We start from the raw sequence: 10,627 nt of genomic DNA on the forward strand, positions 1-10,627 counted from the left end.
TCGCCTTCCTCGAAGCTCCTGGCTTTAACTTTGCGGCTATGGTAGCGACGCAAAGCTTGCTGGTAGCGAGCGAATCGCACAGCAGCCTGAAGACGGTCTTCCTCAAGGAGCAGCGCGTCATCTTGGCGCAACTGCTCTTGCTCGAGCTCATCATAAGCGAGCACTCGAGGTGACCCGTAAACGAGTTCCGTGGGGAGAACTGCCTCTGCTCCGTAGACTAGAGCGAAAGGTGTCTGGCCAGTGGCTCGATTTGGCGTCGTCCTGATCGACCAAAGAACCACCGGCAGCTCCTCGATCCAGTTTCTTCTGCACTTGTGCAGCCTGTAGAAAGTTCTGGTCTTGAGGCCTCGCAGCACTTCAGCATTTGCCCTCTCCGCTTGACCGTTGCTTCTCGGATGAGCAACAGAAGCGAAGCAGACCTTGGCGCCAAGATCTTGGACATACTGCATGAAGGTGCGGCTCGTAAATTGCATGCCGTTGTCGGTGATGATCCTGTTAGGGATCCCGAAACGGCAAACAATCGACCTGAAGAACTTGACTGCTGACTGTGCTGTCACCTTCCTCACTGGTTCCACTTCCGGCCACTTTGTGAACTTGTCGATGGCGACGTACAAGAACTCAAAGCCCCCGATAGCTCGGGGAAAGGGGCTGAGGTTGTCGAGCCCCCAGACCGAAAATGGCCAGGATAAAGGGATCGTCTGGAGAGCTTGAGCTGGCTGGTGTATCTGTTTGGAATGGAACTGGCACGCTTCACACTTGGTTACTTGTGCAGTTGCATCCTGGAGGGCTGTCGGCCAGAAGAAACCTTGTCGGAATGCTTTGCCGGCAAGTGCTCTTGCGCCAATGTGGTGACCACATATGCCTCCATGCATCTCTGCCAACAGCTGTTGTCCATCTTCCCAGCGAATGCACTTCAATTTCACACCGTTGAGTCTTATTCTGTACAGTGTGTTGTCGACAAACTTGTACATACCTGACTGCCGGGCTACTCTTTCCGCTTCTTCTTGCTCTTCGGGAAGCTCTCCTGTCTGAAGGAAACGGACGATCTGCTGCGCCCATGCTGGAGCTTGCGGCTCGACAACAAGGGTTAAAGGCATATCTGTTGCTGTGGGAACATCCGCTTCTACGGCAAGAACCTGCGGTTCGGCCGAAGCGTGATATTCCCCGGCAAGCTTGCCGGAGCAAAACTTGTCGGGAGCGTCTGCTTCAACGGAACAAACCAAGAGGTTCGCCGGAGCAGACTGCTCCTTAGCACTCTTGGCGTCGATCTTGGGGACCTTCTTGGCGGCGGCTTCGGGAAGCTCTGCCGGAAAGTAGTCATCAGAAACCAACTTCCTCTTCTTTCTCTGTCCAGTCGACGGTGTTACGGATGGTTGAGTCAGCTTGAGCACAAAAATCCCTGGTTCCACAGGTAACTTTAGTGCTGCACACTTTGACAGGCCGTCAGCAATATCATTCTGAGCTCGTGGAACATGTTCCATTTGCAGGCCGTCAAAGTGTGCTTCTAGCTTCCTTACTTCATCAACATATGCTTCCATCAACGGACTCTGATAGCTTTTGTTTACTTGGCGGACGACCAACTGCGAGTCACCCCTGACAATGAGCTTGTTGATCCCAAGGTCTGCCGCAATTCTGAGTCCGGCAAGCAAACCTTCATACTCTGCGGTATTGTTCGTTGCTTGCTCCTTGGGAAAATGCATCTGAACTACGTACTTGAGGTGCTCTCCGGTGGGTGCGATAAGCAGCACGCCTGCACCGGCGCCTTGCAGCGAGAAGGCACCATCAAAGTACATCAGCCACTCTTTGCTTGCCTCTTTGATGGGGATGCTTGTTTCTGGAGTTTCTTCGTCTGGTGTCGGCGTCCATTCCGCTATGAATTCTGCCAATGCTCTGCTCTGTATAGTGGAAGTACTCCCAAACTTGAGGCCAAAGCTTGACAATTCCAGTGCCCACTCGACAATCCTGCCGGCTGCTTTTGGTTTTTACAGTATCCTCTTCAACGGAAAGCGAGTGACAACTGTTATCTCATGTGCCTGGAAGTAATGGCGCAGCTTTCTCGAGGCCATGAGAAGGCCGAAAAGCAATTTCTGTACGCCAGAATACCTTGATCTAGCCCCTGTAGAAGGGAACTGACAAAGTAAACTGGGCGCTGCACCATTTTCCTCTGCACCTCCTTGCATGCCTGCGCAGACTCAACTTTGTCGGGGCCAGAGCTTGTCGGAGAAGCCCCCTGCTTGTCGCTGGATTCACTTGCCGCGGTTGCTGGCTCATCGTCCACCTCCCTCTCTGCTACTAACGCAGCACTAACCACTTGATTGGTTGCTGCCAGATATAGCAACAACTTCTTTTGTGGCTTAGGTGCGACAAGTATTGGAGTGGAGGACAGGTACCTCTTCAAGTCCTATAGTGCGGCCTCCGCTTCTGGAGCCCATTTCATCGGACCTGCCTTTTTCAATATTTTGAAAAATGGCAAGGCGCGCTCTGCGGACTTAGAGATAAATCTGCTGAGAGCAGCCACGCAACCGGCAAGCTTTCGTGCATCCTTGACGCGCTTTGGTGCTTCAATCTGCTCGATGGCTTTGATCTTGTCGGGATTGGCTTCAATCCCCCGCTGTGACACAAAGAACCCGAGAAGCTTGCCGGAAGGGACTCCGAACACGCACTTCTCGGGATTGATCTTGAGGTTGATCCTGCGCAGATTTGCAAAAGTTTCATCTAGATCTTGAATCAGAGTAGCCTTGTTTTTGCTCTTGACCACTATATCATCCATGTAGGCTTCCACATTTCTGTGCATTTGCGGCTCAAAAGCATGGTGGACTACCCTTGCGAATGTTGATCCAGCATTCTTCAAACCGAAAGGCATCCGTACGAAGCAGTACGTGCCACATGGGGTGATAAATGCGGTTTTTTCTTCATCCTCTTCTGCCATGAAGATCTGATGGTATCCTAAGTATGCATCAAGAAATGAAAGCAAATCACATCCGGTTGTGGAGTCAACAATCTGGTCAATACGCGGCAAGGGAAATGGGTCTTTGGGACAAGCTTTATTAACATCAGTGAAGTCAATACAAAGTCTCCATTTTCCGTTAGCCTTGCGCACAACAACAGGATTGGCCAACCACGTGGGATGGAGCACTCCTCTGACAAGGCCTACTGCTTCCAACTTCTTGATTTCTTCTGTGATGAATTCTTGGCGCTCCACTGCCTGCTTCCTGACTCTCTGCTTGACGGGCCGCGCATGAGGACAGACGGCAAGGTGGTGCTCGATTACTTTCCTGGGAACACCGGGGATATCAGACGGTTGCCATGCAGACACGTCGACATTCGCCCGCAGGAAAGCAACGAGCGCGCTTTCCTATTTGGGGTTAAGAGTGGCGCTGATGGTGAAGGTACCACCAGTGCCATCCTCCTTGGCGGACACCTTCTTAGTCTCAGGTGGAGCTGCCATTGCCTTCTTACACTTGCCGGTGGAGCTCGATGGTGCGTCCTCGACGGTAGCGCAGCACTCCGAAGAGGTGCGCTTGCCGGAGTAGGCATCAGAGCTCTTGCCGGACTTGGTCTTCTTCTTCCCTCCGAGAGCTTCAGCGGCAAGTGTCTTGCGCTCTGCTGCGGTTGCCTCTTCCCGATAGATCTTGTTGGCACAGATAAGAGCATCCTTCTTGTCGCCAGGGACAGAGATGACACTTATTGGGCCTGGCATTTTCAGTATGTTGTACGCATAGTGAGATGCTGCCATGAACTTGGCGAGTGCCGGACGGCCAAGGATTCCATTGTAAGGTAATGGAAAGTCGGCAATGTCAAACGTGACCCTCTCAGTCCTGAAGTTCAGCTCGCTGCCAAATGTGACCGGCAGCATGATCTTTCCCTTCGGCTTGCTTCTTCCCGGGCTGATTCCTTGGAATGTGCCGGTCTCCTCGAGCTCGCTGTCAGGGATCTGAAGTTTCTGGAGGACCGCGGAGGATATCAGGTTCAAGCCAGCCCCGCCGTCAACTAGCATCTTCGTGACCTTGAGATTGCGGATAGTTGGAGAAACCAACCTCGGCAAACACCCGACCGCAGTTACGCGATCAGGGTGGTCCTCAATGTCGAAGATGATAGGTGCGCTGGACCATTTCAGGGGCTTGCGTGACTCTATGGATGGCTCTGCTGCATTCACTTCCCGCATCCACTACTTGAGTTGGCGGTGCGAAGTATGCAGAGAGGCGCCACCGTCAACGCACAGGACCTCTATGGCTTTCTGAAATTCCCGCTCGTCGGCCTCGTCATCATCCATGTCTTCATCGTCGTCGTCATCTTCATCCTTGTCGCGGCCGCGGGGAGGTCTGTCTCCTTGCCGCTGCTTGGCCTTGCCGCGGCGTCCTCCTCGGCCGGGACGTTTCTTGCCGGATCCACCAGTTCCTTCCTGGGCCTTCTCCTTGTCGCGCCGCTCGTACTCAGCTTTCTGTTGCTCAACAAGCTGTTCGACTTTCTTGCAGTTCTGGAGATCGTGACCCTTGGTACGGTGAATCTTACAATACTGCTTGCCGGAGCTGTCCTGCTTGTCGGCGGCAGCCACAGGCTGGGTCTCCTTGTCGGAACCACCAGCTTTAGCTTCCTTGGCGCCACCTCCGTTGCCGGTCTGCTCGACAGCTAGCACTTCCTTGCCCTTTTTCCTTCTGTTGTTCCGCCGCCGGCCTTTCCTTGTCGAGGCGGCATCCTCACTGTCGGATCCTCCTGCTCCTGTACTCTCTCCGGGGAGCCTCCTCCCCTCTTCAGCACGTGCACACTTGTCGGCCAGGGCGTAAAGCTCGCTGACGTCTCTGATCTTACACATCGCCATCTCCTCCCTCATCCTTCGGTTTCGCACGTTCTGATGGAACGCGCTGATGATCGCGGCGGGGTGGACGTCTGGGATGTTGTGCTGTACACGGCTGAATCTCTGAATGTACTTGCGCAGTGGCTCTCCTTCCTTCTGGGCGAGCAGATGAAGATCGCTCTCTTGGCCATGTGGCTTGTGGCCGCCTGTAAAGGCGCCGACAAACTGATGGCATAAATCTGCCCAAGAGGAGATGGAATTGTCCGGCAAGTGCATGAGCCAGGACCTGACGTTGGGCTTGAGTACCAGCGGGAAGTAGTTGGCAAGTATCTTGTCGTCCCGTCCCCCGGCAGCCTGCACCGCGATGGTGTAGATGCTGAGAAACTCCGACGGATGCGTCTTGCCGTCGTACTTCTCTGGTACGTCTGGTTTGAAATTCTTTGTGCTGGGCCACTGGACTTGCCGCAGCTCACGGGTGAACGCAGGACAACCTACCGCGTATGGCAGATCGCCTGGTTCCCCTGGCGCATGCATGTCAACAGAGGGCCCAGCGCGCTTGTCGGATTGACGTCGCGCTTCTCTTTGGCGCTCGATGCGGGTTCGAGCGTCTTCTTGTTGTCGTTCATGGAGAACTTGGTGCTGGTCGCGACGAGCTCGTGGGTCTGACGACGCGGTGGAGCCGCTGTCGGGGTGGACCCGGCGAGTCGGCGATTTTGGCCTTCGTAGTGGAGAGTGCATGGAAGTCGCACCTCCCCCGGTCTTGTTGCCATCGGCTCGCGTCCGGCTGTCCTGCTGCGGCAGCGAGGTGCTTGGTTGCCGCACAGTGTCGCCGTTGGCGAAGCCGATGAGGCTCTGGATAGTGGCCCTCCATTCGTCGGTCTTGTCCGCCGTCGGAGGATAGTCTAGGAGCAGTTGAGCTCGCGCCAAGGCTTCTGCTGGAGTGGTGGGCGGCGGAGGTGAACGGTGCGAGGAGTGGGGCGTGCTCGGACTCCTAACTACGTTAGAAGGAGCAGTGCCCCGTCCAGGCGACCGTACTTCGCTCGAGCCAGCATGTTGACGTGCATGTTGGTCTTGAGCGCCACGAGAACCACCAGCTTGATCTTGGCCCAGCGGACGTATGGCGCTGCGAACGCCATGACGCTGCTGGTCCCGCGCCTCCTGAGAGGGGCGTGGTGCGCGCATGGACACCGAGGTCTGTGCCGCCTTGTCCTTGGACTTGGCCGCACTGAGGGCTCCCTCGTCGACGCCCATTCTTCCGCCGGCGTCCACTCCACCACCCGTTTGCTCCGGAGGCGGTGAAAGCGACGCAGACAGAACAGCTGCCTCCGAATCCTTCTTCTTCGGTGGCATGTCGATGAAGACGATGAAGATTTAGCTCGCGTGCACGCCGGATCGGGTTCGCACAATCTCGACGCCCCCTACCTGGCGCGCCAAAGATGTCGGGGAAACTGATCCACCAACACCTATGGGGACCGGGCCCCTTTCGGTTCGGAGGGGGGCGGAGGCCGCGCAAAGAGCGGATCGAGGCAGTACACGCGAGCAGTTTTACCCAGCTTCGGGCCGCACGGATGCGTAAAACCCTACTGCTGCTTGTTTGTGTGTATTGAATTCTTGCTCAGGAGCGATGGACGCTGCCAGACCGAGCGTGAGAGTGTTCCTGATGTTTCGAATGAGCCGAACCCCTTCTACGTTGCGCTTGGGCCTCCTTTTATACTTTCAAGGGGTCACCGACATGTGGCAACGTAGACTAGAAGGGTAAAAATGGAAAAGGATGCGGTAGGTGCAGCTACCGCTACTGTGGACACAGTGCACCCTACCTAACTCTGACGGCAGGGGACAAGGTCATTGAATGCCCGTCTGAGTTGCCTAAACAGTGCAAAAAGTGACCGTTAGGAGCGCCACCGTTTGCCACGATGGCCTTCTCTTCATCTCCGTTTGCCACCGCGTACCCCTGGCAACACAGGCTCCCGCCACGCGCCCCTGAGGAAGCCTCATGGCGACATGCGGGTGGGTGCGCTGGAGCGTGGGTACAGAGTGGCAGCGGCCCCCCGGCGAGTACCTTGTCAGGGTCGCCGTCTTGTCGAGTCCAGAAGCTTGTCGCTCACCGGACCTTGCCGGGATGTGCGGTGCATCGCGGCAAGTTTCTTGAAGTGCCGTGGTTGGCCTTCCCGGCAAGCTCCTCTTGCCGGGGCCTTGTCTCTTCCCGGCAAGATCCTCTTGCCGGGGCCTTGTCTCTTCATCTTGAATGCTTTGTTCTTGAATGGCCCCAAAGGAACCCATGGAGGACTCTGGCGGTCGTCCGGCAAGCCTTGCCGCGCGGCGCTGCAACTGCCCGTGCACAAGTTCGGGATACTAGGGTACCCCTACTCTAGTACACCGACACCCCGATCAATACATCATATTGCAAATCATCTATCTACATGGTATCATCTTTTTCGGTCTAACCCTAGGGTAGCCGCCGCCGCCGCGCCTCCCTGCGCCGCCGCTGCCGCCGCCGCGCCCCACCTCCTCGCTTTTGCCTCCCGCTCGCTAGCTTCTACCTCCCACGCCCGCGCCGCTCGCTAGCTTGCCGATCCCGCTCGCTGCTACCTCCGTACACCAAGACACGTCCAACCCGTCTGTTCTCGTGTGCGGGGATTTTTCACTGTTTTGACCCATCTGGCAAACTTTAGCACGATTTGACCCGCTTTTGAAACTTTTTTCGTATCTGACCCAAACCGAGACGCCAACATTCGCGGCGTTCTGCTTGCACTGAAGACGCCGCAGACCCTGGCATTTGGCACTGGCCCACCTCCCTGGTCTGCCAGTTTGACCGTCCGACGTGGCAAGTGTCGACCCCGACCCTAGACGCCGTGAACCTTGGCGTCTACCCCCCTGAGAGATAAGTGGTCACGGGAAAAGTGTGTGGGGCCTCTCCACACACTCTCCCAATCTTCCATCCCGAGAAAGAAGAACAAAGGAGAGCTCCCCCCTCTCTCTCCCACCTCAAGGCTCACTCAAATCCCACTCCAAAATTGATTTTCCTCCGTGGATCTTTCTCTCCCTTGTTGTTTGAGGTAATCTCCCCCGGCTCCCTAAATTTTGTTGGTAATTTCTTGTTATTTTAGTGGCATTATGTAACCCTAGGTGGCACCTTAGTTTCTAGATTTATTCAAATCCTTTGGTATTGAATGGCTTTTAATTAATATGTAGTTGTGGTAGTAGTAATGGGATATGAATTTTGTGGGTACAAATGATGGATTTGATAAATATGATGGTTATGGTTAGGTTATGTGTTAAGCTAATGACATGATTTATTTAGTACATAAGTTTTAATTTGTTTTTGATACACAACTCATTAGGATATATAGTTGCCATTGCTTCATTAGAGTTGCATAGTTTTTGCAACTATGCATTATAATTGTCATTTCATCTTGTTTGTTGTCCCTTTTAGATGGATGATAGACTTGTTAATGTTCATTATTTGGACAAAGCGTCATTTGTGACCAAAACTGCAAGTGACAACGAGGAAGTGGTGGTATTCAACACAAGTCCTAGTTATGATGAGGTTGTTATTAAAGTAAGAGATAAGTTGAATTGGATGGACCCCAATGATAAAGTTGAATTAATAGGAAGGTATGATGTTGGGGTGGGAACAAAATCTCGACTGAAGAATATGCCTATCATCTCCGAGTTGCATTGGGGGATATACAAGGGTAAAGTTGCGGCCTCGGAAGACATGTCACTTGAATTGTTTGCTACGGGCAAGGTTCGCGGCTTGATATTGACTTGAACCGCCAAGTGTCCTCCCCGTGTAGAAGTGTGGCTCGTGTTGTGGATAGTGCCGAGGTCTATGCCCCCAATACTTCTAGCCAACCGTCACCTAGCCAAGAAAATGAAGTTGTTGGGCATGCTCTTGAAAAAGTTAATGAACAATATGTTGATGGTCATGGTGATGTCCAATGTGGTCATGGTGATGATGATGATGACATGCATGAGGATGAGACTCATGCAAATGAGAAGGAGAAAAAGGAACGACTGAAGCATGAGGCGGACATGGCATGAAAAAACAAGAAGATGGCTCAAGAGGAGGAGAGAGTTAGGAAGCTTGAAAGGGCTCGTCTTGCACTAGAGGATGGATGCAGTGATGATGATGAGCAAGAGGATGAGATTCATGGCAATGACATCGGTGACTTGGAAGCGTTTGTCAGGCAGCAGGACATGGACCGTGAGATCCCTTATGGTCGTGCATATGCATATGACTCGGATGTTGAAGGTCCGGAGGAAGAACTGGACATGGATGGATTCACGGAGAGAGAGAACCGTATACACACAGAGGTGACCGGTTTGGAAATAAGAACTCCATTGTTTTGTGATCTCAGGCTGGCCCACAAGGCGGTAGTTGATGGTGGCATGAGTAAGGCGATAGAACCAAGAGCTTGCCCAGAACCGGGCGAACCAAGGGTCAAGGGTGAAGACGAGAATGCTTACTTGAAGAAAGGGTTGAAGTTTGTGAGTTTGCAGGCCTTTAAAGTATGGCTAAGTGACTATGCTATTAGGAACCAAAGACCATATCTTGTTGGGCACTCGGACCAAAAAGTGCGTTACTCCATCCATTGTGACAAAGAAGGATGCCCATGGGCGGTCCATGGAAGAAGAATTAAAACCGGGCAATGGCTGTTAACAAGTTGTGTGTGTACTCACTTGTGCAGGCCACCGTAAAAAAACAAGCCTAAAACACATCGTCAACTCACGCCTGAGTCTCTCGGGTTTAAATTAATGAAAGAAGTATCAAGTGATCCAACCGTGAAGGTGAATCTCCTCATGACGACGGTGAAAAAAATGTTTGGATACAAAGTCAAGTATGGGAAGACATGGAAGGCCAAGTCAAATGCTTTAAGGATGTTGTATGGTAGTTGGGAAGAAGCATACAATCGCCTCCCGCGGTTGTTGGGAGCGATTGCCCATAGGAACCCCGACATGTACCATGTGGTCGAGGATGATGGTCATGGGGTGTTTCACCGTGCCTTCTGGAGTTTCGGACAATGCATCACGGCCTTTAAGCATTGTCGTCCGGTTTTGTCTATTGATGGTACATTCTTGACCGGCCGATACAAGGGCACAATCATGGTAGCAATGGCGCACTCCTCCAATGACAATGTGTTGCCGGTGGCATTTGGTTTGGTGCCCTTCGAGCACCAAGACAACTAGGAGTGGTTCATGCGTCATGTTAGGGAAAATGTCATTGGTGATAGAGAAGTGTGCATTATATCAGACCGGCACCAAGGCATACTGAAAGCCATGGACATTGTTATTCCAGGACTTCCAAAGCTCCACCATCGATGGTGCATGAGGCATTTCGTGGCAAACTTTTACAGGGCATGTAAGAGCAAGGAGTTGAGCAAGGATCTAACCCATGTTTGCGTGGCCTTTAGCACCGGTGCATTCACCATTCGCTATGACAAGCTCTACGAAGCTGCAAACGAAGGAGGGAAAGATTTCTTAACACGAAATTTTCCAGAGAAACACAAGTTGGCACGCGCTCATGACGAAGGAGGTTGGAGATATGGAGACATGACCAGTAACATGGTCGAATGTTTTAACAATGTGCTCAGAGGTGCCCGCGCATTGCCAGTGACTGCAATAGTGGAATATACTTTCTTCAAGCTTAATGAGTATTTTCTGATGCATTCAGAGGAAACCGTGAAGTGGATTGGTGAAAAAATGGAATATCCACCAAAGGTTGAAGAGTGGATGATGTTACAACAAAGCAAGTCCTCAGCACATAAACTTAGGCTATTCAACACCTACGATATGACCTACCAAATCGACGAGCCTGGTGGGACAACAAGA

This window comes from Triticum aestivum, chromosome 5B (assembly GCF_018294505.1).
Source record: "Triticum aestivum cultivar Chinese Spring chromosome 5B, IWGSC CS RefSeq v2.1, whole genome shotgun sequence".
NCBI lineage: Eukaryota > Viridiplantae > Streptophyta > Magnoliopsida > Poales > Poaceae > Triticum > Triticum aestivum.